Raw genomic sequence first — 25,280 nt, forward strand, 5'->3', positions numbered from 1 at the left:
AGCGAGCCGGCCCAGCATGGATGACCCCGCGGCGCCCGGGCCCGCCGGCTCGCCCGCCAGTGACAACGGCAACGGCAACGGCAGGGGGAAGCCGGGGGCGCCCAAGGGCCGGGAAGCGTTCCGCAGCCAGCGGCGGGAGTCGGAGGTGAGGAACCCCGGGGACGCCCGCCGGCGGTTGAGGTGCCGCGGCCCGCCCGCAGCCCCGTCCCTCTCTCGCCCTGTTGCCTGCGGTTCCCTGACCCGCGCGAAGAGCGTAGCGGATACTTTGCAGACACTTAGTAGCTGCCGCCGGGTGGAGCCGGAATTCGGACCCCTGTTTGCCGATGGGGAACCAGCGCGCTGAGGTGCTGGGACCGGCTGGCCGGAGGGGTGGGAGCCCCAGCTCGGCCGCGGGAGGCAAGGGTGGGCAGCGAGCGGCACACCTCCCACTCCAGACTGCAGCAACTGGCTCTGGACCGGACCACACCGGCCCGGAGCACCTGCTCCCGTGCTACCCCCTGCACTCGGGATGATGGAGGAGGTGGCCTGGGGAGCGCCTTCCACCGACACCCCGCCCCTGTCTGGGGGTTCAAAGAGACACGATTCAAGCTGGGGTAGGACCAGAGCGGCATTTGGGTGCAGCTGCCCCAAGGGGGTTGACCATTTGGGTATCTCCCGCCTCTAAATTAAAAAAAAAAAAAAATCTAACTAGGACAATGAAAGGACTGGATTATTACCCCCACCCACACACACACACACACACACACACACACACACACACACTCAGGACAAAGCCACCAACAACAGGGTTGCATTAGCCAGCTAGGCTTGAGCGCCCTGCGTTCAAGCTGATACCTTGAACTCTTTCTGATCGTCCTGCTTCCCCATTTCCCACGTGCCAGGTTACAGTGTGTGCCGCCAAAATGAACCTAACCCTTTCATTTTACTCGCAAGGACACGGGGCTGGGGGATGTGGCCCAGTGATGGTGTGCTTGCCTTGCATGCTCAAGTGCTGAATTTGATCCTCAGCACCCCAAAGGCCCGAGGGATCAACTGGAGGGTAAAAGAGATAAAGCTTGCCTTCTTGAGATTAGACATGGTAAAACAAATGGCCAAGACCACTAAGTTCAGTTTCTGTCAGGCCAGTGTTTTTTGTTTGTTTGTTTGTTTGTTTATTTATTTATTTAAGCACTACCATTTATTGTTTGTGTGGCTTTGGGCAAATTACCTAACCTATCTGAGCTGCAGTTTCTTTGTCTGTAAAATGGGATTGACACAATAAATAATTGAACTTAAAGTGTTCAGCACAGCTCATGTAATGTAATTAACTTATAACTCATCATTCTCATTAAGTGGCAGAGGGAGGGGGTCCTACAAATCAAGTCCACGGTGGTCTGTTTGAATACTACTTTGCAGTTTCCAAAGCGATTTATTTGTCTGTTTGGTTATTTGTTGTACAGAGATGGAGCCCAAGGGCTCACAAACCTAAGCATGTACTACCACTGACCTTTCACCCTCCCGCCAGCTCCTGTTTTATAAAGGTAAAAACAGGGGGGATTGCCCCCAAAGTCACCACCTTGTACCTCCTTCCCAAAGAGAGACTTTGTTTGTTTGCTTCAGTGGAAGAAAACGGTTTATTTTGGCTCGTGGTTTCAGAGGTCTTTCATGGTGGGGAGGGCATGGTGGGGGAAAGCTGCTCATACCTTGGCTGCACAAAGCAGAGGAAGTGAACATTGTTCTTGATCAAATATCTTCCGGAGATAACAATGAAGTTATTAGGTGCTAATGCTATGTCAGTGAATAAGGCAGAATCTTTGTCCTTCTATAGCTCATAGGAAGGGTGGGGAGACGGATGGTGTGCAAATAAGTGGCTGTGGAGGGCTTGTTGGATCACCCTTCTGAAATACATAATGATCCTCACCCACCACAGCTTTCTTCAGGAAAAGGCTCTCATAGTACTTCGCTTTTGCCAGTGAGTTCACTGTCCATACCCAGAGTTTTCCAGGCACTGCTGTTTACCTGCTGAATTTCTGCAGCTGCATTTTTCATGCTTGGAAGTGAATGGCTGCTGTAATTGTCTGTCTGGGCTCACTGCCTCCAGAAAGCCTTGCTGGAAAAATTAGTCCCCACCCACCCACCTTCCAGTATGTCCCCTATCATCTTTGCAGTGCCCAGCTCTGCATTTCCTTCCCTCTTAGCTTTCCAGTAGAGGGCAGTCCTTAGAGAAGATAGTTTTCTAGAGCGTCTGAAAAAAATTGCTAGGAGAGAATTACAACTGGCACAAATCAAGAGAGCCATATGCTCAGGGCCTTTCTTGTGCCTAACTCATTAGTCCTTACAATAGCCATCTGAAGAAAGTATTATTATCACTCGTTTTATGGATGAGAAACCTGAGCATTTTCCAACAATAATTACTGATGCCAGCCAAATGTCCTACAGGTGAATTCAGTTCTGACACTCATTTCCCAGGATTACTGCATACACAATATATTGCCCCCACTTCAGATGCCAGCCACAGAGTGAGATTCCTAGATTGTATGCATTTCTTCTTGACAAACTGAAAACTCAGGTTTGCATGACTGAACTAGAATGACTGAACTCGGGATATATATATATTTAAGATTCTAATTTTTAAATAAAAATCAGAAATAGAAAGAGATCCCTAAGACAAAATAGGGGCTTGGCTTGAGATTCTATACCTTCTCTCAGGGTCAACATCTTTTCCATCAATGCCAAACTGCAAGTCACTGTTTCAGGGATGCTCCACACACACCTCTCTTTCTTTCTATGCAGTTGGATGTGTGCATGTGTGTGAAGGCCGGGGGGGTTAATCTCGGGTGTCATTCCTTGGTTTTTGAGACAGTCTTCCACTGGTGAGGAACTAGCCTAAGCTGGCCAGGATACCTGCCCTAGCACTGGGGTCACAAACATGTAGTCATGGGTTCTAAGGACTGGCAGCACTCATGCTTGCATAGCAAGCACTGTACTGACTACCAAATTAGCTTCTTAACCCTGTCTAGGATTTTCATATGAACCGGGGTAAGGATCAGTTAATCAACAGCCCATGAAACTGAGCTCAATCTATGGTCTGCACCCCACCATCATAAGATCAATGCTTATTAGCTTCAAAGTGTGCTTAAGTTTTCTAGTAGGGCCAGAGTTATCAGTAACATTAATTCTGGTATAGTGAATGGGCTCCTTAGAATGTTCTAAGGATTTTAGGAACACTGTGCTAGTAACCAAGGGCAAAGACCAGATGTTTACTTTATACTATGCTGAGGCACAGAGAAGCAAACTTAGCCATGATCACATATACATGATCCAGAATTTCAAAGATTCACACAGTGACTCTTGACTGAAATCCTACATTTGGAGGCTGAGGCCGAAGGATGTCCTTTGAGTTCAAAGCCAGTCTGGATTATATAGTGAGTTCTGGGGCATCCTGGCCTCTAAAATTAGACCCTGTCTCAAAGAAACAAAGAATGAAAATATCTAGGGATGTAGCACATTTAATAAGGTACCTGCTTAGCATGTACAAAGCCCTAGGTTTAATACCCAGCAACACATATGTCCTTAATCCCAGCATTGTCTAAATAAATAGAGTTCATATAAAAAATATACTAAAAAATACTCATAAAAATCTTAAGAGGTTAGAGGGTGAGGTTTTAAAATATAAATATTTTTAAATGGATTATACATACAACATCATAGGGAAATGTATTATTTGATACTACTTTCTTTACACTAACTCTGGGTATTAGATGTTAGAACTCCCATTTATTTATTTATTTATTTATTTATTTATTTATTTATTTTAGTGTGTGAGAAACCTTCAGCATGAGACAGAACTTCAGCCAGGGTGAGTTCTCCCTTTCTTGCGGTTTTTGCCTATCTTTTTCTTAGACATGAGCTAGATGTTCCTTTTGCCCCTGTTTCATGTACATTATATATAAGCTCAGGTCATTGCTTTCTTTTTGTTTGTTTAGTTGGTTATGGTTTTGTGAGGCAAAGTCTTATATAGTCCAGCCTGGCCTCAAACTCACCACATAGCTGAGTGATGGGACTGCAGGTGTAGCCACCACACCCTGTTTATGGGATACTGGACATCAAACTTGGTGCATTCTACCAACTAGCAACATCCCGGCTCCCTTGGGATTTGTTGTTGTTGGGGTTTTTTTTGGGGAGGGGGAGGTGACCATATTTCACTATGTAGCCCAGGCTGACATCAGGCATGGATCCCTCCTGCTTCTGCCTCCAGAATGGAGCGTCATAGGCACATGCTACTGCCCTGCTTTAAATGACAGCTTTCATTGTTGTTTATAGTCCTGTCCTTTAGCTAGACTTTCTGATACTGGATAGCAATCCCCAGCCCTTCCCTAAACTGGGCCTCAGATTTTGGCTTGAAAGGGAAGGTTGCCTCTCAGATGAAAGGGCCAATAGGACTTTGTAGATGACTCTCTGATCTGACCTTGGCCTCCAAGATGGGACAAAGGTGAAAATGAGTCACATTCCTTCTTTGACAACCTCTTTTCCCATTACCGGAAAACTTTCTGTTTGTAGGGCTCTGTGGACTGCCCCACTCTGGGTTTGAATATGGAGATGCAGGCAGACACGCAGCGGAGTTGTCAGGTATGAATAGATGGGTCAGTAGTGAGTAGAAACGTGGTCGGGAAGGGACAGCTTCTCTGGTCTTAGCAAAAGCCAGTGAACAGGGGCTGTTACCATTGTACCCTTCCCCCAAGCCAATTATAAGTCTGTCTTAGGTTTCCTTCTGTGAGTTCCCCTTGAGGGTGGTAGTCTTCGTTTGTTCAGTCTGGTCTTCTTTCCTAGTCAATCCCTCGCCCTATAATCCATGTATCCGTGTGCCTGTTCTCTCTGTCACCCTTTTTTTTTGTTGTTGTTGTTATCCTATTCTCTCTCTCCCTTGTCTTCTTTCATCTTCCTTCATTTCCTAACACCTGCCCTTATTAGAATTCCAGCCACAGCTGAAGGAGATTCTGGGTAATTGGCCGGCTGAGTAAGGCTAGACATATCAACTGCATCAGTCCGAGTCAAGTCTGCTGTAGATATTTGTGAGCTGGGGTTAAGTGATCCCATTCCTTTTTCAATTCCTGGCTGCTGCTCTCTCTCTGGAATTTTAGAACAGGGCAAACGTGATCTCCTCACATTAAGGGCCTCCATGTTACACGTGCTGCGAATGCTAGTTATTAATAAATGAGCTTTGGGTGGAGATGGTGTGAAAGTTAAAATATTCTGTCACATGGAAATGACACTTTGAGACAGGCTTTTTCAGATGAAAAGACAAACATTTTTGCAGAAGTTCTGGTGAATAGGCACAGGGAATAAATTTTGCAATGAGTGACAGAAATAGCTAGGTCTAATAGTGAACAAAAGGGTTAGAATCTAGACTGTGAATATGTGTAGAGCAAGAGAGATAAACAAAGAAGAGATAACTAACCTGATAGAGAGGCAGACAAAAAAATATGATCTCACAAAAAAGAAAATCAGAGCGTCGATAAATATATGAAGGGACATGCATGGGCCCTCTGTAGGATCCACAGCACCACAAAGTGTGTGTGTGTGTGTGTGTGTGTGTGTGAAAGAGAGAGAACTGAGAAGATGTTCAAATTTATCAGTTAATGAAGAAAAAAAAATGTAAAAAGAGGATATCATTTCACACTCATCAGACTGCAAAACTTAAAGGCTGACAAGATGGCCCAGCAGGTAAGGCCACTTGCCACTAAGTCTCATGACCTGAGTTTGAACCTCAGATCCACATGTTGGTGGAAGAGGAGAACTGATACCCGTCGTAATCTTCCATCTTCTATATGTGCAGTATGACACTCATATACCCATACATATACACACGAAATTGATTAATTAAATGTTTAAAAAGACCTTAAAGGACTAATGGGCATTCTTTCATTCTTTCTATACTGCTTTGTGTAGCAGTATGAAGGTGCAAGTATAAAATTGGAAAGCAATTGGGTCATATCTAATAAAGCTGAAGATGTACACATATTATGACCCAGTAATTTTATTCTTAGTTGTATAATCTAAAGAGCTTCATCCTTGGGCACAAAAAAGCATTTATTTTAACCTTGTTATTAATTGTGAAAAGTTGAGAATGAACTAAAATTCCCATCTGCAGGGGACTAAATAAGTTAGCATATAAGCATAGTCAGTCTGGTCAGTCTGCATATAGCCATTAATATAATTGATCTGTATCAACATATTTCAGTATGAATAAATGCCCAAAATAAAGATGAGGCAAAGAAGCAATGGCAAAAGAATTTATACATTTTATGATAATGTTAATATTCAAAGTAGAGGAGTATCTGAATACACTGTTTAAATTTAGATTCATTTTACTTGTGCGTACGAATGTTTTGCCTGCATGCATGTATGCATACTACTTGTGTGCTCTGGATGTGGGGATATGGATAGTTGTGAGCCACCTTATGGATGCTAGTAATTGGACCTGGTCTTCTGCAACAGTTACAAGTGCTCTTAACCACTGAGCCATCTCTCCGGCCCTGGTTTATTGTTTATAGATAGATACAAATGTGGTAAAAAATCTGAAAATGGGAATATGAAGAATGCATGCCAGATTCATGATAGTAGTCACTTACCAGAAGGAGTGAGACTGGAGAGTAGTCTGAAGCAAATATGACAAATGTTATATTTGTTTAATAAGTAGAAGATATGTGGTTATCTTAAATGTACTTTATAATTATCTGTATATGAAATTTCACTATCTAACATTTAAAGGTAAGGACAAAGTTCAGTGCTATTTACCTTCTGAGCTTTCCTGACTTCTCTAATCTAAATAAATACATACATATATACTCACATTTCTATTAATGAATTAATGATTGACATATTTAAGATTCAAAGATGAGATCTGTTTCTGGCTATCCCCAGTTTCTGTGACACAAGATTTAAGAGTCCTGACTTCCAAGTAATTCTCAATCTTTAATAGTTGGCTGAAATATCAGTAAATTTCGATTACTTCATGATATAGGCAGAATAGGTTTTGAGATAATGTTCGATTTTAAATCATCTTCTGTAAAATGAGGGTTGCAAAGTGAATATTCTGGTGCTGAAGGGGCAGGGGACATTGTTATCCTGTTTTATAGCCAGAGACTACAATCAATAAGGTTAGATATTACTAAACACAAAATCTTTTGGCAACCCTAGATGCTTTTTACAGGTTACCACACCATCTGCCCAGGTGGCCATGTGTAGGAGCCTAGATTTCTGTACCCTTCAAAAAAAAACTCAGCATAGAAAAAGCAAACTGGCCCCCAACCAGCATGTGGTCATTGTTGTGGTCATTGTTGTTTCTCAGCCCCTTGTCCTGGCTTCCTGAACAGCCCAGAATCTTGCCTCTAAGATCCCAAGTTACTTGCCCTTCTCTTCCCCTAAAGGTAGGATTGTTCTAGCCTGGGTTGATTGAACGGATTGCAGCCCTAAGAAACACAAGTGATGACATTAAGCCCTCTGTCCTCCAACCCTCCCCCTGGCCCTTACCAAATGCCGAGGCTGTCTTCCTTCTCTGTTGCCAGCCATCTGGCAGGAGGACAGTTTGATAGTTTAATCACCGGAACGCCATGGCTATTTTTAACTGTTCTGAAGGAGGGAACTGGCTCTAAATTGAATTGGATACAAGAATGTGTTGGAACCTTCAGCTCCCTCAAGTGACCTCTCTACTCTAGATTCTTCCTTGGGGGTTCTAAATGTGGCTGTTTTGTCTTTCTGATACAGAATTATATAGCTACACAGAGAACCTGGAATTTACCACTAACAGGCGGTGCTTTGAAGAAGATTTCAAGAATCCAGGTGATGTTACAGCCCTATTCACAGAAGCATGCTGTTTGCCTCGATGATATCTCTGTCTGGTCTAGTAAAAGAGCTAAACCAAAGCTTGACTCTTCATCTCCTTCACAACCACATACCCTCCGTTTCTACCATATGGAATGCGGCCTTCCTTAAACAGAGAAGATGAAACCCAGAGAAATAGAGAGCTGGTTCAGCAAGGCTGAACCAACACTCTACCCATGCTGTGCCCTAACCTAGCCCTTAATGTTTGGCTCCTGTCTCTCACTCTGACCCCCTTCCAGTAGTCGTTTTATGTGCCCTGACTGTGATCCCTTCAGATCTGTTTCCCTACTTTCTCAGTGGCAATTTAATTTTTAATTCAACAAGTGTACGGTGCGTATCTGGTGTGTATCTGTTGTGTCCGAGATGCAGGACACAAGGTAGAAGTAATTTGTAGCTTCTACAAACGAGGTGCAAAGTCTGATAGCTGTGGGAGGTATGCATAGCACACAAGTAGCCAAGGCCCAGAGGAAAATTCAAAGGTCACAGTAAAGTAAAAGTGTATGGGGCAGAGCTTTCGGTTTGGGCATTCGTGTGGAAGGAGCTCCTGTATTGGGCCTGTAAGAATGACTAAGAGCTGGATATGGATGGAGGGACTCCTTGAGGAAAGGTAGAGAACAGGATAGACTGTGTGGACAAGGTGAAGATGTGAGGACAGAGTAGGTTCATATTAGGGCATGGGCCCTTTTCGTATCCCTTATGTTTTCTTAGCTAAATGAGGAAGGCGTGGGCTAGTGGTAGAGCTTAGGGGAAGAGCTTGCCTAGTGTGTGAAAGGCCCAGGGTTCAATTCTCAATGCCACAAAAAGCAAAACAAAACAAACAAAAAACAACCTGTTTTAAATAAGAAAAGGTTTTGGGGCGAAGACTCTTTTTGGAACTGAGATCAGTCATTATCAGGGCCCTTTCCAGGGAGAAAAGCAGTAGCCAACATCAGGTGTGTTGGCTTTCTGTCCCTAGTGCAAGACACTAAGGAATGGCTGGAGTTGGAAGAAGATGCCCAAAAGACTTATGTGATGGGACTTCTGGACCGACTGGAGGTGGTCAGTAGGGAACAGCGGCTTAAGGTGGCCCGGGCTGTTCTCTATCTAGCCCAAGATAGTATCCGTTTTTGCTTATTTAATTGGGGTAGAAACTAAGGAGGGAAGTGGATAAAACAGACCTTATTGGGAAAGCAGAGTACCTTACATCTCAGTGACAGGTCTTGCCATGCCAGGAGTAGACTGTCCTTGCAAGGAGATCAGGAGATTAGGATTGGATACTGTTCTGGATCTCTTGGGATCTGCCTCTGTCTTACCAAACACATCAGGTTCTTCCCTTCTTTTTCTTTTTAAAAACAGGGTCTCGCTTTGTAGCTCTGGCTAGTCTTGAACTCACAGAAATTCATCTGCCTCTGCCTCCCGAAATGCTAGGATCCAAGATGCGTGGTGCTGTGCCTGCCTCTCTTTTCTTTCTTTTCCTCTGAGAATGACTGAACCCATGTTCCTCCTGCCTCTGCCTCCTAAGTTAGGGTTACAGACATAAGCCATCATCATACCCTCTGCATGCCGGGACTTCTTACCTGGATCTTCCCCCTTCTAAGCTGGGCTGTAAGTGTATATGAAGGTTGTCGAGGGAGTCCACGTGGGGAGAGCGGATGATGTTATCACAGACACTGCTCCCATCGGCTGTGCCCTGGTGCCAGCACTGAAGTTTCTCATCGGCATTTTGAAGCTAACACAGCAGCAGGAGGGAATGCTGGGATAATTTGGAGATAACCAGAGCTAAATGATTTAATCGAGGAAAGCTTCCCAGAAGAAACCTGTCAGCCAGGTGTTAGAAGGGGCACTGAGATAGTCTGGCTGAGTAATGAAAATAAGCTCTAAGATCATGCATGTGAGGGTTGCCGACAAACCAACAGATTGGGAACTAAAAAGCTGCAGAAGAAAAAACAATAAAGGGGAAGAAAAGACTAGAGGGGAAGATTGCGGTAAACACGGCGGTACTTCTGAATGTCTTGGTTCTCCCTCTAACCATCTTCCGGACGCCATTGCAAAGATCCTTTTGCTTAAGGCGGTCAGGAAGTCCCTCAAAATGACTAACAAGATTGAGAAGATAATTTTGCTTATCTCACTCTTGGCTGAGCTAACTCTGAGTTGTGCGTTTTGTAGTATTTCCAGAAGGTCCCCTGGGATTGAACTCTTCCAGCTGCCTCTCTTCCCTCTCTTACTTCCCCTATTTCTCTTCCGGTGGGTGATTCCGGAGTAGACTATTTGCATTTGAACCCTTATCTCAGGATCTACTGCTGGGGGCATTTAAGATGGACTTTTCTCCCACTGAGTCACTCATTTAAGGACATTCTCAGGGACCCTGCCCAAATTCTGTTAGTCTGTGAAATATGCAGAAACTTGTAAGACCACATGGCGGGGGTAGCAAGAAGCAGGGTAGCTGCCCCCACCGACTGACTCCTCCTGCAACTGTCTGGTCCTCTAGGCACTTTTGGGGAATGTGACTCAGAGGTGGATGTGATGCACTGGTCCAGATACAACTGCTTCCTGCTCTATCAGATGGGGACCTTCTCAGCCTTCCTGGAGCTGCTCCACATGGAAATCGAGTGAGAGCCGGCAGGGAGGGCTGCCTATAGACTGTCCTGAAGAAAGGGTGCATTCCCTCAGTACGTGTTCCCACGGGAGTTGAGTCAACGCACATCTCCACCCAAAGCTCACTGACAGCTTTTCCCTACCAGCTTTCTTTCCAGATGCTATGTTCTTCCTCCCCAAGGATGGACTAAGCAGCAACTACAATCCTGGGCTTCACAGGTTACCCTTTAATCTAAACACCTTTTCAGCTGAGCCTAACTCTGGAATCCCTCCAGGAAACTTTCCCCGTGACAAACACAACACAAGAGGAACAGACTAGTTTCTGTCAATGCGCCTAATTATTTCCCTCACGACTTATAACTATAGAGGTGGCCGGTCTGCTGCTGCTACTACAGTGAGCCCTCCCTCTGTCTCTTATACCTGCCATCCAGGAGTTTTAGCTACATTGAAGCCTGTTTTTATTTCCCGCCTTCACCATAGATGAGGATTCACTGAGGTAGCAGGGAATCCTTGGAGTTCCTGTACCTTCGATCAGTTCCATTGTGGATGTATAGCCAGGGGATGTCAGGTATTTGTGTGAAGAGTGGGAGGGAGTACAGGCAGCAAGAGGCCTTATGGGTTCCTGTTCTTTTATTCTTCTCCATGGCAGCAACAGCCAGGCCTCTAGTAGTGCCCTTCGGAAGCCAGCCGTCTCCATTGCTGACAGCACTGAGCTCAGGTGAGTGAGGGTGACCGCGGGCTTTGGATGGAGGGGTGATTAGCCTGAGTTACCCTTTCCTGAATCCCAGATGAGTGAGAAGTTACCTTTTAACTAATCTTATCTGATTGGACTCCCACTGAAGTCATGCTTCAAGTCTTTAACTACAGTCTGGGAACTGCCTGGGCATCTCTTACGATCCTTTTGTGACTTCTAGGGTGCTGCTGAGTGTCATGTACCTAATGGTGGAAAATATCCGCCTGGAGCGAGAAATAGACCCCCCGGGTGGAGGGCAGCCCGAGAGACCTTCCGAACCGAGCTAAGTAAGAAGTGGCACTCGAGGGGGTGGGTACAGAGCACTGGGGGTGGATGGGAGACAGAGATTCTGCCCAGCGAGGAAAGCAGTCCTGTTTTGTTCTCTTTTTCTTTTTAAAATTAGCATCTTTTCTTTTTTAAGACAGACATGTTTCATGGGGCATGAGGGCTGGGTTTTATTGCTCCCCATGTGTCTTAGTCCCCCTGGTTAGAAATGAGGATGACCATTCCTCTCCCGTTTCATCACGAATCCCATATTGGGGGGAAAGAGCTGAATTGCCTTAAAAACGGAACTCAGTTCTAATGTAAGCTGAAGTCATCATCTGAGAGGGATAGGGTATGGAAAGCATTTAAAAAATATATTTGTTAATGTTAATAAGTAAAGAATGAAGTGGGGTCGACGAAATACCTTGATTCCTTCAGCTAGAAAGCCACATCATTACTGTCACTTCCTTAATGACCCCTAGGGTAGGGCACAGTATTTTACCACAATATCCTCAATCCTGTCCTTGAAGGAACTGCCTCTGGGGGAGCTCACTATGCCTCCTCCCGTCAGTGCGCTGGGAGTTTTCAGGGTGGGTGAGTGCCTTCCTCAGTGCGCCCAGACTCCGGGATTTTACAGCAGGGGTCAGCTCCTTCATCTCTTTCTACTGATTCTCTTTGTATCTCAGGCTTTTCCCACATAATGAAGAGCCTTTTGCCCTCCTGCTCTTTTCCATGGTTACCAAATTCTGCAGTGGCCTGGCCCCTCACTTTCCAATAAAGAAGGTTCTGCTTCTGCTCTGGAAGGTGGTTATGGTGAGTGGCTGATCTCCATTCCCATCTCACTGGCAGAGCTAGGCAGCAGGGTGGCCCCAACCCTAACCCAGCTAACTGGGAGGAGCAAAAGGCCCACCTAGGATCATCAGATATTCTGTATCATCAGGTTCCTGCTTCTCCTGGAGAATCCATTGGATGCCACTCCATGAGTTGACAATGTCAATGGCACCTTTTCCCCTAAAAGAACGGATGTTTCATGGAAAGAACCCTAGCTGACCATTGGGAATCTGACTCTTTCCATACCAATGAACCCAGGACTATTCTGTGCCTGTTTCTGTTGCTATGAAATGTTAAAGGTTAATGCATGCCTTTTCTTCTAATAGAGGATGGGTGTCCTTTCAAGTGTATGGTTAACAATTTGTTATTTACTATTTAATCTGATCCTTCATCCCATAGTCTCCCTCTGGCTCCCATCCCATAGGCCTGGAGGAACAGCATACCCTCTAGTGGGCCTCATGGGGTGACCCCACGTCTTGATTACAGAGGCCATCGTAATATCAGACTGTGCTCCTTAAAGCTGATTGTGCCAAGGACAGTGGCACACAGTTGTGAAAGTAGCACTCGACAGACAGGCATGAAGATTGAAGGTTTAAGGCCAGCTGGGCTGCACACTAAGATCAAAGGGAGATCAAAACAAAGGGAGGATTATCTCCTAATTTTTAAAATGTGTTCCAGTGGAGTTGGGGGGGGGGGCCCTCAACATTTACTGCTGTTTCCAGCCCTGGGTCAGTAAATAATGCTGTGTCTTATTCTGGCCCTAGAGATCCTCAGACTGAAGCGGTGATAATGTTTGTTTCTTCGTGCCTTTCTGCTTCCTTGCATAAGAGGCAGTGGAGGAAACGGGAAGATGTGGTTCTTCCCTTCTGTCCATGTTTCTCTGCCCTTGTTCTCTATGACTGCCCTCCCGTCCCCTCTCGTCTCTTCCTCCTTTTTTCATAAATTTTTTTTGAAATTACAAATATAATTACACCATTTCCCCCCTTTCCCTTTGCACCCTTTAACACATCCCAAGTACCCACCCCCTTGCTCCTTGTTCTCTCTGAAATTCATATTGTTACATGCACACACACACACACACACTTATAAAGACATAAATGCAACATGGTCAGGGCTGGCCAGTGGGTACTGAATAACCTCCCTTTTCCTTTTTACTCTTTAGTTTACCCTTGGTGGTTTGAACATCTGCAGGCTCTCAAAATACAGAGCGTGCAGAGATGGGCCTGCCCCACTAGCTGAGGACAGTATCCAGGTCGTAAAGAGCATGCGTGCTGCCTCCCCACCTTCTTACACTCTTGATCTGGGGGAGTCTCAGCTGGCCCCTCCACCCTCAAGCTGCGGGGCCGCCGTGGTTCTCGAAGGGTATGAACAATGAGCATATGGTAGTATTGGGGTATTGGCTGGTCAAAAATTAGGATTCTCAGATGGTATGGATGCGGTAGGAAAGGGCAGTAAATGGCCATCCCAGGTTGGCCCTGTAGCCAAGATGAATCCTTAGAATCTATACTTTGGCCCCCGGCCATGTATTGTGCCTGGGCCTCAGTGGCTAGAGTTGCTTAGCCTCCTAGACACTGGTCATATTAGAGCTCTGAGAGATGGCGCCCTGAAAAGAGCACCTAGCAAATCTACAAGTCTATCGTGAGTCACTCACCATTTTCTTGGCAGCAAGCAATTTTATTTTGAGCCACCATACTCCTTCTGGCCTTGGACCACAGCTTACATTTGTGAGATGGCTGGTTAGGGTTCTAGGTAGTATATATTATTGAGAAGTTCTAGATGACTGGGCCGTGGCCACATTTTCACGAACTCACCTGCCTGACCTACCAGAGTTTACCAATTAAGGTAACAGGGTCACACAATCCAGTCTAAATTATAGGCAGAATGAATTTAAAAAAAAAAAAAAAAACTTTCTCCTTTGTTTCATAAAGTGATGCTTACTCATTGTAGAAAATTTGGAACAAATGTAAAAATGTGATGAAGAGAGAAAAAGCACCCACAAGCTTAACAACCAGAAGCAGTGACTATTAACTTTTTGGCCTATTTCTGTCCAATCTTTTTCTTTATGCAATGAGATTTAACATTCTAAACTCACTTTTCTCTGCCTGGCAGCAAGCTTCTGTCATCTTCTTCCTCAGTCAGCCAGCTGGTGTATGCTGACAGAAAGCAAACTAATTGAACATTCACCTAAGCAGAGCATAATTAGGAAGGAAAATGCTGGGGATTTAGGGAGGCGGGATGGAGCAGCAATGCTTCTGGAGCTAGCTAGCTATCTGCTCTGTTTCCTGGCCATAGCCATTTTCCCTGGGAGCTGCTTGTCCTGTGATTGAGCCCAGTGGGTTGTAAGATTGAGATGACTAATGGAATGTTCCCATAGTAGATGGATTTCAACCTCATGTTTCCTAAGGTCTAGAGAGAATGACTTCAGACAAGGTTGCCACAAGCTCACAAATTTCCCTCTCTCTCTCACCACCACCAGCAACTCCTCACCAAGCAAGACAGCCTGGACATCTACAATGAAAGGGATCTCTTCAAGACTGAGGAACCAGCCACAGAGGAAGAAGAGAGGAGTCTGCCGCTGATGGAGAACGAAGCTTGGATGGAGAGTTAGACCTGCTAGAACAGGATCCTCTGGTGCCGCCTCCACCCTCCCAGACACCTCTCTCTACTGACCGGGTAGCCTTTCCCAAGGGCCTTCCCTGGGCCCCAAAGGTCAGGTATGTTTAATGGTACCGATGACCCTGAGCATTGGGATTCCGATCCTGAAGAACCGTTGGACTCGCATGCATAGTCACTGTTCATTAGCCCGGTGTGGTAATCAGAGCACTGGGTTTGAATTTCTTCTTTTGGGTTCTGTCTTCTACTGCTCTAGTCCTTCCAAATGAAGGAGCAGAAGCTCTTAAAAGTCCTCTTTCTCACAGTTATTTTGTTTTCTTCCTCTCTCTGGTATTGGTTTCTTCACCATCATCATCTCAGACAGAAGGACATTGAACACTTCTTGGAGATGAGCAGAAATAAGTTCATTGGATTCACCCTGGGACAGTAAGTGACTAAATATTCAAAACTGAATATAGGGTATATCATAGAAGGCCATGAATCTTCCTCCTTAGCCTTTGTAAAGCTTGAAGGGATTTCATTGTCAAGGTATTGATAGGCTACCTACCCTAGGTGGGGATCTGTCGCCTGCAGGCCGCGTGAATAGCTAAGAGACTACATGATAGAAATCTAATTTTCAGGAATGCTTCTGTGTGCCATTGTTATTTTTGTGACCTTAAGCAAGATCATGGACCTGGAACCTTATATAAGGGGTATAGGGCCAGGAGGTGGTGGTGCACACCTTTAGTTCCAGCACTCAGGAGGCAAGAGACAGGCAGATCTCTGGCAGATCCAAGGCCAGTCTGGTCTACAAAGCAAGTTGCAGGACAGCCTCCAAAGCTACAGAGAAACCCTGTCTCAAAAAAACAAAAACAAAAAACAAAAAGGTATAGGATACCAGGAGTAGATGCTTGGAGTGTGTGGTCCCTGTGATTCCTGGTGTGTGGGTGGTTTTCTCTTCTGTTAAGCTCATGGTTTGGTGTCTGGGCCTCTTACAGGACACAGATACCGCGGTTGGATTACCTCGACCCATCCATGAAAGTGTGAAGACTCTAAAACAGGTGACCAGGGTGGGCTGTCATTCCTCAAGGATAGGGAAGCATCAGTGAGTCCAATTACCACTTTCTTGCTTACTGAGTAAAGATCTCCAGGTACAACCCCACTTCCAGGCCCTTTGTCCAAACAGGAAAAGTCAGGGCATCTCTCTCTACTTACCCAATTTCTACATTCAAATCAGTGAGAAAACAATTCCTTTCTCTTGTTTCTTTTCCCCCCTTCTATTCTTCTCTCTCCTTTCCCATTGTTTCCTTTTCTTTTATTTCTCTCCCCATAGGTCTACCAACTTCTAAAGGCTAAAGATTATGTAGGAATCATCTTTATATCCAGTTACATTAAACACAAAGAATGTGGAGTCATCACTCCTACATACATGCAAATACATCAAACCTGTCTGGGTAAAGGTCTATTCTTGGCTTCCCCCTGTCTTTAAAAGTAAATGACTAGGTGTTGCTAGTGTCCAACAAATATGAGAATGTAATACACAGAAACATTGTTTACAAAGTACTGCTCAGTGCTAATTTTGCAGAAGAGAATAAGATTCTTGCTTCCAAAGGTTTTGTGTCTGTTTGAAACCCATAGAACATTTCCTTATGAACAAGGAAAGTTAAAAGAAGGGACTGGAACACATGGGAATTAGGTTCTCAACCCTTGTTGATGTTTTCTTATCTTTGCCAGCACAAGTATATCTCCATTGCAGATATACAGATCAAGACTGAAGAGGAGCTGGAGAAATGCCCCATGTCTTTGGTAAGTCAAGGGTTCCGGCACACAGAGGGAGAAGAATGAACTCTGTCTGTAGTGCTGTCGAATAGCATACATTGTACCTGCACTGATTCAGCTTGTTGGGCTTTTGCTGTGTGTCATATAAGACAAAAGCTGCACGCTACATTAAAGTTGTGAAAACAGTTAAACAACTGAACAAGACCATCACAGAATGGTAGGTCCCGTGAAGATGATCTAAATAGAAAATCATCAGGAAACTACCTGTCGACTATTCTGGGTTGAGCGAATAGATGAGCTATCTAAGAGGTGACATTTAACCAAGATCTAAGGTATGGACAGGAGCCAGTCATAGGAACTTCTGGGAAGAAGACATTGCAAGTAGAATCAGGTTAGAACGGGCGGCACCGAGAAGAGGAGGCAGCAAAAGAAGGCTTTGTGACAACCCATGGGTAAGAGGTGGGGTTGTGGAGATGACAAGGGAGATGTAGGACCTGTTAGCAGAGGTAGGGAGCTTGAAGCTGACCCACAGCACAACGGAAAACCTTCAGAGAATTTAAGCAGAGGAAAGACTAAGTCTTTAGTTTTAAAAAACACTATCTACTAAGCAAAGATTGAACCAAACAAGGGGGAGGGGTGGTGGCATTAGCTCATCTCAAAACAGTTAAAGTAGAAGTTGAAAGTGTGACCTAGACTAGGGTCATAAAATAGGAGAATTTGGCTTCTATTTGGAAAGTATTGCTGATGGGACTTGCAGTTCCATTGGATAGATATCCAGAGGCAAAGGGAAGAATCAAAATTAAGTGTCACCTGGAAAATAGAAGTACAGAAAATGGTGTATGGTCCGACCAAGGTGTAGGTGTCCATTAAATGCCTTGGAAAAGTTATTGGGAAGATAGATATTATAGGTCTAGAGTTCTAGGGAGAAGACTGGCTTCTAAGAAATTTGAGTCATTGATTTTTTACAATGTTAAGGACTGTAGAAAAGGCGAAGAGAACCAGGGGAGTAGGCAGAGACAGAAGGGGATGGGCCCAGGAAAGTTCCTGGGACACACCAATGGATTGAGGTGGGATGGATCAGGAAAAAACCACCCACACACACACACACACACTCACACACACACTCACACACACACACACACACACACACACACACAGTAAGAAGAACACTCAATGAAGTGGAAGAAAATCTAGAGATATGTTACCATAAAAACAGTCTTTAAAGACAGGAGCGATCAGCTGGGCCAAATGCTGCTGATGATGGCATATGATAAGAACAGAAGTACCTGTTGGATCAGGCAACATTATGGTGACTGGTGACTTGGTTAGTAAAATGGCTAAAAGCCTGTTAGGCAGTGCATTGAAGGAATGGGAAAAAAAGAGGGAGACAGGTGTTGCAGAGAAGGGGACTGGACAAAGACTTAACGATCATCTAAACATTACCACAGTTAGGACAGCATCCCAGGCTGACTCCCCATGCAGTTAGTTCTCTGTTCGTGCTACCCTCACCAACCAACAGCATGTAACCTTTCTTTAGTAGCTTGCAGAGTAGCCTGGGTAAACTGTGCTTCTTACCATAGGGAGAAGAGGTGGTACCAAAACGCCATTGAAATCCTCTACCAGGGCATACTGTACAACCCACAGTACATGGTAAGGCACAGGCTAACCATAACCCCTCTTCTTTTACTAAGAGAAATGAGAATTCTGAACTTTCCTTGTGGCTCCTCTGCGGTGCCATTTCTCCCTAAGCCTTTTCTGACAGGGTCCAGGGATGCTGTTAAGTAGATCTACACGTGATGCATCAGGGCCCTTCCTCCCGGCTAATTACCACTATCATGAGTTCCGCCATTGTCCTCCATGTCTTTGGTAGCCTCTGGATAGGGATGGTGACCATGCCGATAGGGTTAGAGGAAGAAAAGGAAGGGAGAATGTTGTGTTTTACCTCCCCTGCTTATTCCTCTGCATTGCCCTTTCCACTTTCTTCTTTCTGTGTTCCCTCTAGAAGAAGTAGTACTGAAACAAAAACAGCCTACAAGCTTGCTTTGGCCTCCCTCCTTGGCCCCTCTAGACAAACCTCGGATAAATTCTTCGTTTGCATCCCTATATTCTGGCAAGGCTTAGCCCCTGAAGAAAAATCGTAAAGGCTTTGAGACACTTTTCACTGGGCTAAGAGGTTTGAAGAGCCTCTGTCTTGCTGAGTGAATAGACAAAGCTGGGTTTCTCCTTTTTCTGTCTCCTAGATTGCTCTGCTTAAGATTCTACTAGCTGCAGCCCCCACCTCCAAGGCTAAGACAGACTCTATCAATATCCTCGCAGATGTCCTGCCTGAAGAGATGCCGTGAGTGCTTCCAGTGGGGCAGTTGCTGAGCTGCTAGTGCCTCTTGAACTCTCTTTCCCACCTCATTTTGTTAACACTTGCAGGAATTGCCTTTAAGAGAAATCACTTCTTTTATGCATATAGCTCCTGTCCACTGCAGGGCCTTCTGCCGAGCTCTGTATAACTCAGAACTAGGTCTAACAGATAACCTCAGTGCTAGTGACTAGCTGCCACTGAGTGGCTAGTAGACAGTGCCAATGGGCAGTTTGCCAGACAGAGGACATGTCAACAAAGAAATCATGGAGGCTTTTTCCTGGACAGATTCCTAAATAGGAACGCCTGGAGAATTCCTAGCGCAGAAGTTCAAGTTTCCTAAGTTCTGACCCTCATAGCTATAGATATATAGATATAGACATATAGACATGGATATATCTATCTAGCCAATCATAGGTCTTTCCCCTTATACTGATGCTTCCTCTCTCCCTTGTAGCATAACTGTTCTCCAGAGCATGAAGCTGGGCATTGGCGTGAACAGGCACAAGGAGATCATTGTAAAAAGTATCTCTGCCCTACTCCTTCTGCTTCTCAAACACTTCAAACTCAACCATATCTACCAGGTGAGCAGGTAGGAGATCATGTCACTAGCTTCACAAGTATTCCCCATGCCCTAGAGAAGTCAACACAAGAATCCTCATACTGCTGAGCATTATTCGGCCTTTCCTTTGCCCCCTATTAGAAAGTCTAGCTATTTGTTGCATGAGTACATGGAGTGGGATGTGGAAGCCATGCGAAGAAGAGGCAAAAATCTATGCTCTTTGTAAGTTACGCTCAAGGCCTTGTAAGTTAGTTAGGGATTTGGGAGAATACTCCTAGTCAGTCAGAATCAATGTCACCTGGGTGTATGGACCATGTATACAGAAGCACTTACCGACATTTGAGATATAATTCTAAATGAGGCACAGATCAGGCTCTTAACAGGCCTTGTCCAGTTGTAGACGTGTGACATAGGTAGGTAACTGGATACTGTAGAAATACCAATTCCAGAGAAGAGGTGACTTTTAACCTGAATCCTGGGGGGGGGGGGGGGAAATGTTATCCAGGAAATGGGAGTTATCAGAGAGGAGTAAGAGCCAACTGAAGCTAATATGTGAAAACCCCGAGGAGAAAGAGCAGTGTATTTTTGGAAAGTGATTAAATGTTGCTAGATGGGACGTTCTGGTAATACAGGAAGCCCGGTGGTTGGCAGGTATTCATACATCTGATAGCACACAATTGTGGAGAGCTCTCACCCTTAGGGGCGCCTCGTTTTATTCCTGTTTGTGGAGTTTTGTTTTTTGTTTTGAGGAGGAGTGAGGAGGAGCTGGGGTTATTTTGTCTGTTTTCTTGCTCGTTTTTAGTTTTGTTGTTTGAGACAGGGTCCCACTATGCAGCCCTGGCTGTCCTGGAACTCACTATGTGCACCAGGCTGGCTTCAGCTCAGAGTCCACCTGCCTCTGCTCCCGGGTGCTCAGCCTATCCCCATTTTGTGGTGTGAGGACCATAGAGTCAGGGTAAGTCAAGATCTTGCTTTGCTTTCTAGCAGAGGCATTGTTTGCCTTGGGCCTGTGGACATTACCATGATACAAGGACAAGTAAATAGATGCTTCTTCTTTGGGAAAGCCTGGGGATTGGAAGCCTCTATTTCTGCCCTGAGGCTCTACTCCATTTTCCACCTAAGCACTCAAAATAAAGGCTGATATGGGTGAGTGAGTCATCAGTGTAGGCAGGGAAGGGCCCTGCAGGTCTGTGGCCATGTGTTTGCTGCCAGTGTTTGCTGGCAGCATCAGGACTGGCAGCCAGCAGAGTGGTTAGGAGACACTATCTCCCTCTTCCCACTAGAATGTGAGTCTCAGGGTTTCTCTTGGTAAGCGTAGATAGATCTATAGCCAGCCTGACGGATGTCCTGATGGGCTCTATACAATACATGTCAGTGAAAGCGAGTCCTGAAAGAGCCTGGGCAAGTAGCTCAAAGTTTTAAAAAACTTCCCATCTTTGTTAGTAAGTGTGTCCTGGCTCCTTTGTCTGGGGCTTCAAAAAAATACCCTTTGGCTGTCTTCCAGGGAGAAAAAAATGAGAGAAAGAGAGAAGTGGTTAAGGCACAAGCTGACTCCTCATCTCTAACCACATACTCGGGATCAGAAAGCAGCTTTGCCTTTCTGACATGACTACTACTTGCTGATGACAAGAGCTGGGGGGAGGGGCCTATAACCCATAGCTCTCTGCCTTTTCGGTCCCAGCATTCTAAAGTTCCTAATCTGGCAGCAATTGTTTTCTTGGTGCTTCTCGGGGCATAATAAAGCCAAAATCCAGGGTGGCTACTCATTCACTGAATCACTGATATTCTTAGTATTACGCGATAACATCATATCCTGTAAACAGTCTCCTGAAACATACATTCCAGTGGTTCACTGCGTGCTGTCTCCAGCCTGACACCAGCAGTTGCTAAGAGTTAGTTCCACCTGTCCCTTCTATATCAATCCTAGTTGAAACATTATGAGCCAGAGGTTTGGTATGGAAGCCAGCTCCCTCAGGGAGACTCTTTCCCATCACAGATAGGAGCAAAACTCTACAGCATTTCTTGCTATTTGTTTGACGTATGTTTTCCATCCTAGTGTGTTTAATATGTGGTTTTAATCAGAAAACTGTAGCATCCACTGCAGATCATCCTGCATGTAAGGTAGGCTGGCTGAAGATGAGTGTCCACAATTCAGAGACTGACAGACTGATAACACAGTAGACAGCAGATATTCTTAGGAATAGATGTTATATTTGCATTTCCCTGCCTTCTTCCATGCATGTTTTATATCTTCCCCCAAATAGCAAACTTTTCTGCTTTGATCTTTTAATTCAGTTTGAATATGTGTCACAACATTTAGTATTTGCCAAACTGCATCCCCAGTCCTGAAGTTCTTCAATCAAAATATCCTGTCCTATATCACTGCCAAGAAACAGAAACGGACTCTGCACAGACTTCCAGGGGCTGCCTGGGATACTTAAGGAAGTTCCTCCATGTCTCCACCTTTCCATTTCTTCTGGTGTCACTAGTCCCTCCTTCCTTAGAGCTCTCCCTGTTAGATCCCGTTTTTTTCTTGAAGTAATGACTGATGGGAATGTAGCGAATTTTCCTCTTTGTGTACATTTTATATATTAAAATTTTCAAACGGAAAAATATTTTGAAATGAAACTCACAAGATGAAATCTCTGAGAAGAAAAAGAACCTAGGAGACTTTCTGTGTTGTGCAACAGCCCTTTTGTCTGAACAGCTCTGCTCTCAAAAGAAAGCATAAAAGCTGCAGTGGCTGGAACAGTTACACTGCTTCTGTAAATAGAAAGCATTGTACAAAATTCATAATAATGAGCATGCCGAATCCTAACCACCAGCACCACCAGGAAGGTTCAAAATCTGTAGTCAAAGGTAAACAATAGACATCTACTTGGGTAGGACAATTTATAGTTTAAGATATACTTTTAAACTTGTTGCTTTTTAAATTTTTATGTTCGTGGCATTAATATGGGTGCACACATGCCAAGGCATGGGTGTGGAGGTCAGAGACAACTTGCAGGAATGGATTCTCTTCTTCACCCCAGCGTCCCAAGTTGTCAGTGGTGTGCCATTAGGAGCTGAGCTATATCTTGGCAGCCCAAAGTATGATAATTTTACATGCACATTTCCACTTAACCTTGGCAATACTAAGAGATAGTACAGGTTTTGTTCTCATCTTGCCAATTAGGAGACAAAATCTGAGAGGTGGACTGGTTTTCTCAAAGAACAGGATTATGAACCTTCAAAGTAGATCAGTCAATAAAGGGTCAACAAGCATGAGGACTTGAGTTTTGATCCCTATAAACATATAAAAAGTTGGGTGTGGCGAGTATATATCTATAATCCCACACTTGAAAGATGGAGACAGATAGATCCGGAAGCTCACTGGCCAGTCAGCACAGACAAATCCGCTGAGCTTTATTTAATGGAGACCATGTCTCAAAAAAAGTAAGTGAGAGTAACTGAGGAAGATATCTGATACCAACCTCTGACCTCCACATGCATGCACACACACGTGCATGTTCATCTGTACACACATGCGCACACCTACATACTATATACCACACATACAAAGATTAGCATGTTAAATAAGAATACGGTAGATAAGTGGATGGATGAGCCAAGAATATTTATCCTAATAGGGCAACCCACAGAATCCAGAAGTTAATTAGAATGATGGGCAATGTTATACATAAATCTCACTCCCCTCTCCTGGGCTGATCTTCCTCTCCTACCTTGGTTAATCGAAGTTTTTCTTGACCTGGGTTTCTTGAACAGTGGTAATATTTCTATCATAAATGAGTGATTTGCTTTCAGGAAATTTGGACTTTTAAAATGTACAGGTAGGTCCAAGAATGCTCATGCTAAATTTATAGCCCTGGCTTTACTGACATCATTTACCCATCTCTAATTGCACTAGTACAGATAGATTAGTGATAAAATTTCACTGACTATTAGAAACAGAGGAGCATTATAAATTAGCTAGTCCAGATTCTGCATTTACTAGTAAAGGGTAGAGTGAAAGAAAAAAACAGCCACTTACTATGTCCCTATTATTATGTGGTACCTTATTTCCTTTCCCTGACCTAGGCTATCCTCCCTGAGCTTACTACAGAGCTTGTGGCTTCCCTGTAATTCCCCACTGTTTGGAGAAGTCAACATTATTATATATCATCCTTGAACTACCATTTGATTTGCCATACTATAAGAAGTCACCCTGTGCCTAAAGCTTCATCTAGGCAAGCGTTGACAGCTACCCCCAGAGTTCTGGCTTTCAGAATGATCAGTTGAGAAACACAGATCTTGTCCTCTTCAAATCCTCAGGTTATTATTTAGTAAGATGTGCTTGTGTGGCATCTCTGGGAATAATATTAATTTACATACATACTTAAATGCAGAGGTAGATGTGACTTACATTTACATATTCCCTGAAGAACCTAAGACAGCTAAGGAGGAAAGGGCTAGCTCTTTTTGCAGATTAGGAACAGCCCCAAAGAACTCCATGGTTCCGCTGTGAGATGACACTACATTGGAGTTGTCCCCTTACCAAGTGCCCTCAATTTCAGCTGAGGTCATTAAGCAATTTGAGAGACACATGGAGTCCACTGGGGAGGAACAGTTCCTGCCCTTTTCAAAGGCAGCCATTTCCTGCTGTTGCCATTTACCTAAAGCTTGTCCTTATTTCTGCATCTTGCAGCATTTCAGTGCTGGACTACCCATGCTGTACCATCCAGGATTTGCCAGAGCTTACCGCCGAGAGTCTGGTAAGCAGGTGGGGATTTGTGGCCTTTGAAATTGGCTGATGGCAGAAGCTGGCATTTGCTTTCTCATGCCTTTTCCAGTCCTGTGATGCCATGGTTTAGGAGTATCAGATCAATGAAGGCATACTGGCAAGGGTACAGAGGAGGCAGAGGTTCAAAGCCACTGAAGGGTTTAAAAAAGCTGAGCCCAGCATCTTATACAGAAGAGGAAAATGTCACTGAAAATAGCTGGAGAGGGGAGGGAAACTTAGAAAGAAAAATGAGAATGAAACACGGTATCTATGCTAAATAGCAGGAGAATCTCTTCTGATGGATCACACACACACACACACACACACACACACACACACAAATCCATCTTTATATTGTGTTTAGAGGCAATTTGCTTCTCCTTTTCATGTTAGTTTTTTGTTTGTTTTCTGAGACAAGGTTTCTCTGTATTGCTTTGGAGCCTGTCCTGGAACTCCCTCTATGCACCAGGCTGGCTTCAAACTCACAAAGATCTGCCTGCCTCTGCCTCCCAAGTTCTGGGATTAAAGGTGTGTGCCACCACCCGCCCGGCCTCATTTTTAGTTATTAAGCCGGGGAGTATTTTAGGAAAATCCCTTGCCTCTTTAAGGCAAAATTCAGTATAGCTACTGAAGGACAGCCTAGGGAGAGATTCATCCTGAAGCAGGTCCAGGCAAATCAGAGAAGTTCCTCTGAATTATTCTGAATTCCCTGAAACTGCCTGACCAAAAGCATGTTTAAGATAAGCCCCGACTTTCCTGTATACCTTCATCCTATTGCATTGTAATAACTTATCTGTAACTTTTTCAACTTGACTATAAATTCTTTGATGGGAGAGAGAGTACCATCTTCTCTTTCTGTATCCCTATACCCTAACACTGTGTCTGGTACATTGAAGACCTCAATAATGCTAAATTATGTTGCCCATGGGTGCTACAGCCCCTTTGTCCCCCAACAAAGCGCTGATTCAGGAAA

At 44.5% G+C, this 25,280-nt stretch overlaps 1 pseudogene; it reads left to right on the forward strand.

Moving 5' to 3' along the window:
• The window catches only part of LOC127215490 (striatin-interacting proteins 2-like), a 34,463-nt pseudogene continuing 9,183 nt past the window's right edge, over positions 1-25,280 (forward strand).

Source organism: Phodopus roborovskii, unplaced genomic scaffold (genome assembly GCF_943737965.1).
Source record: "Phodopus roborovskii unplaced genomic scaffold, PHOROB, whole genome shotgun sequence".
Lineage (NCBI taxonomy): Eukaryota > Metazoa > Chordata > Mammalia > Rodentia > Cricetidae > Phodopus > Phodopus roborovskii.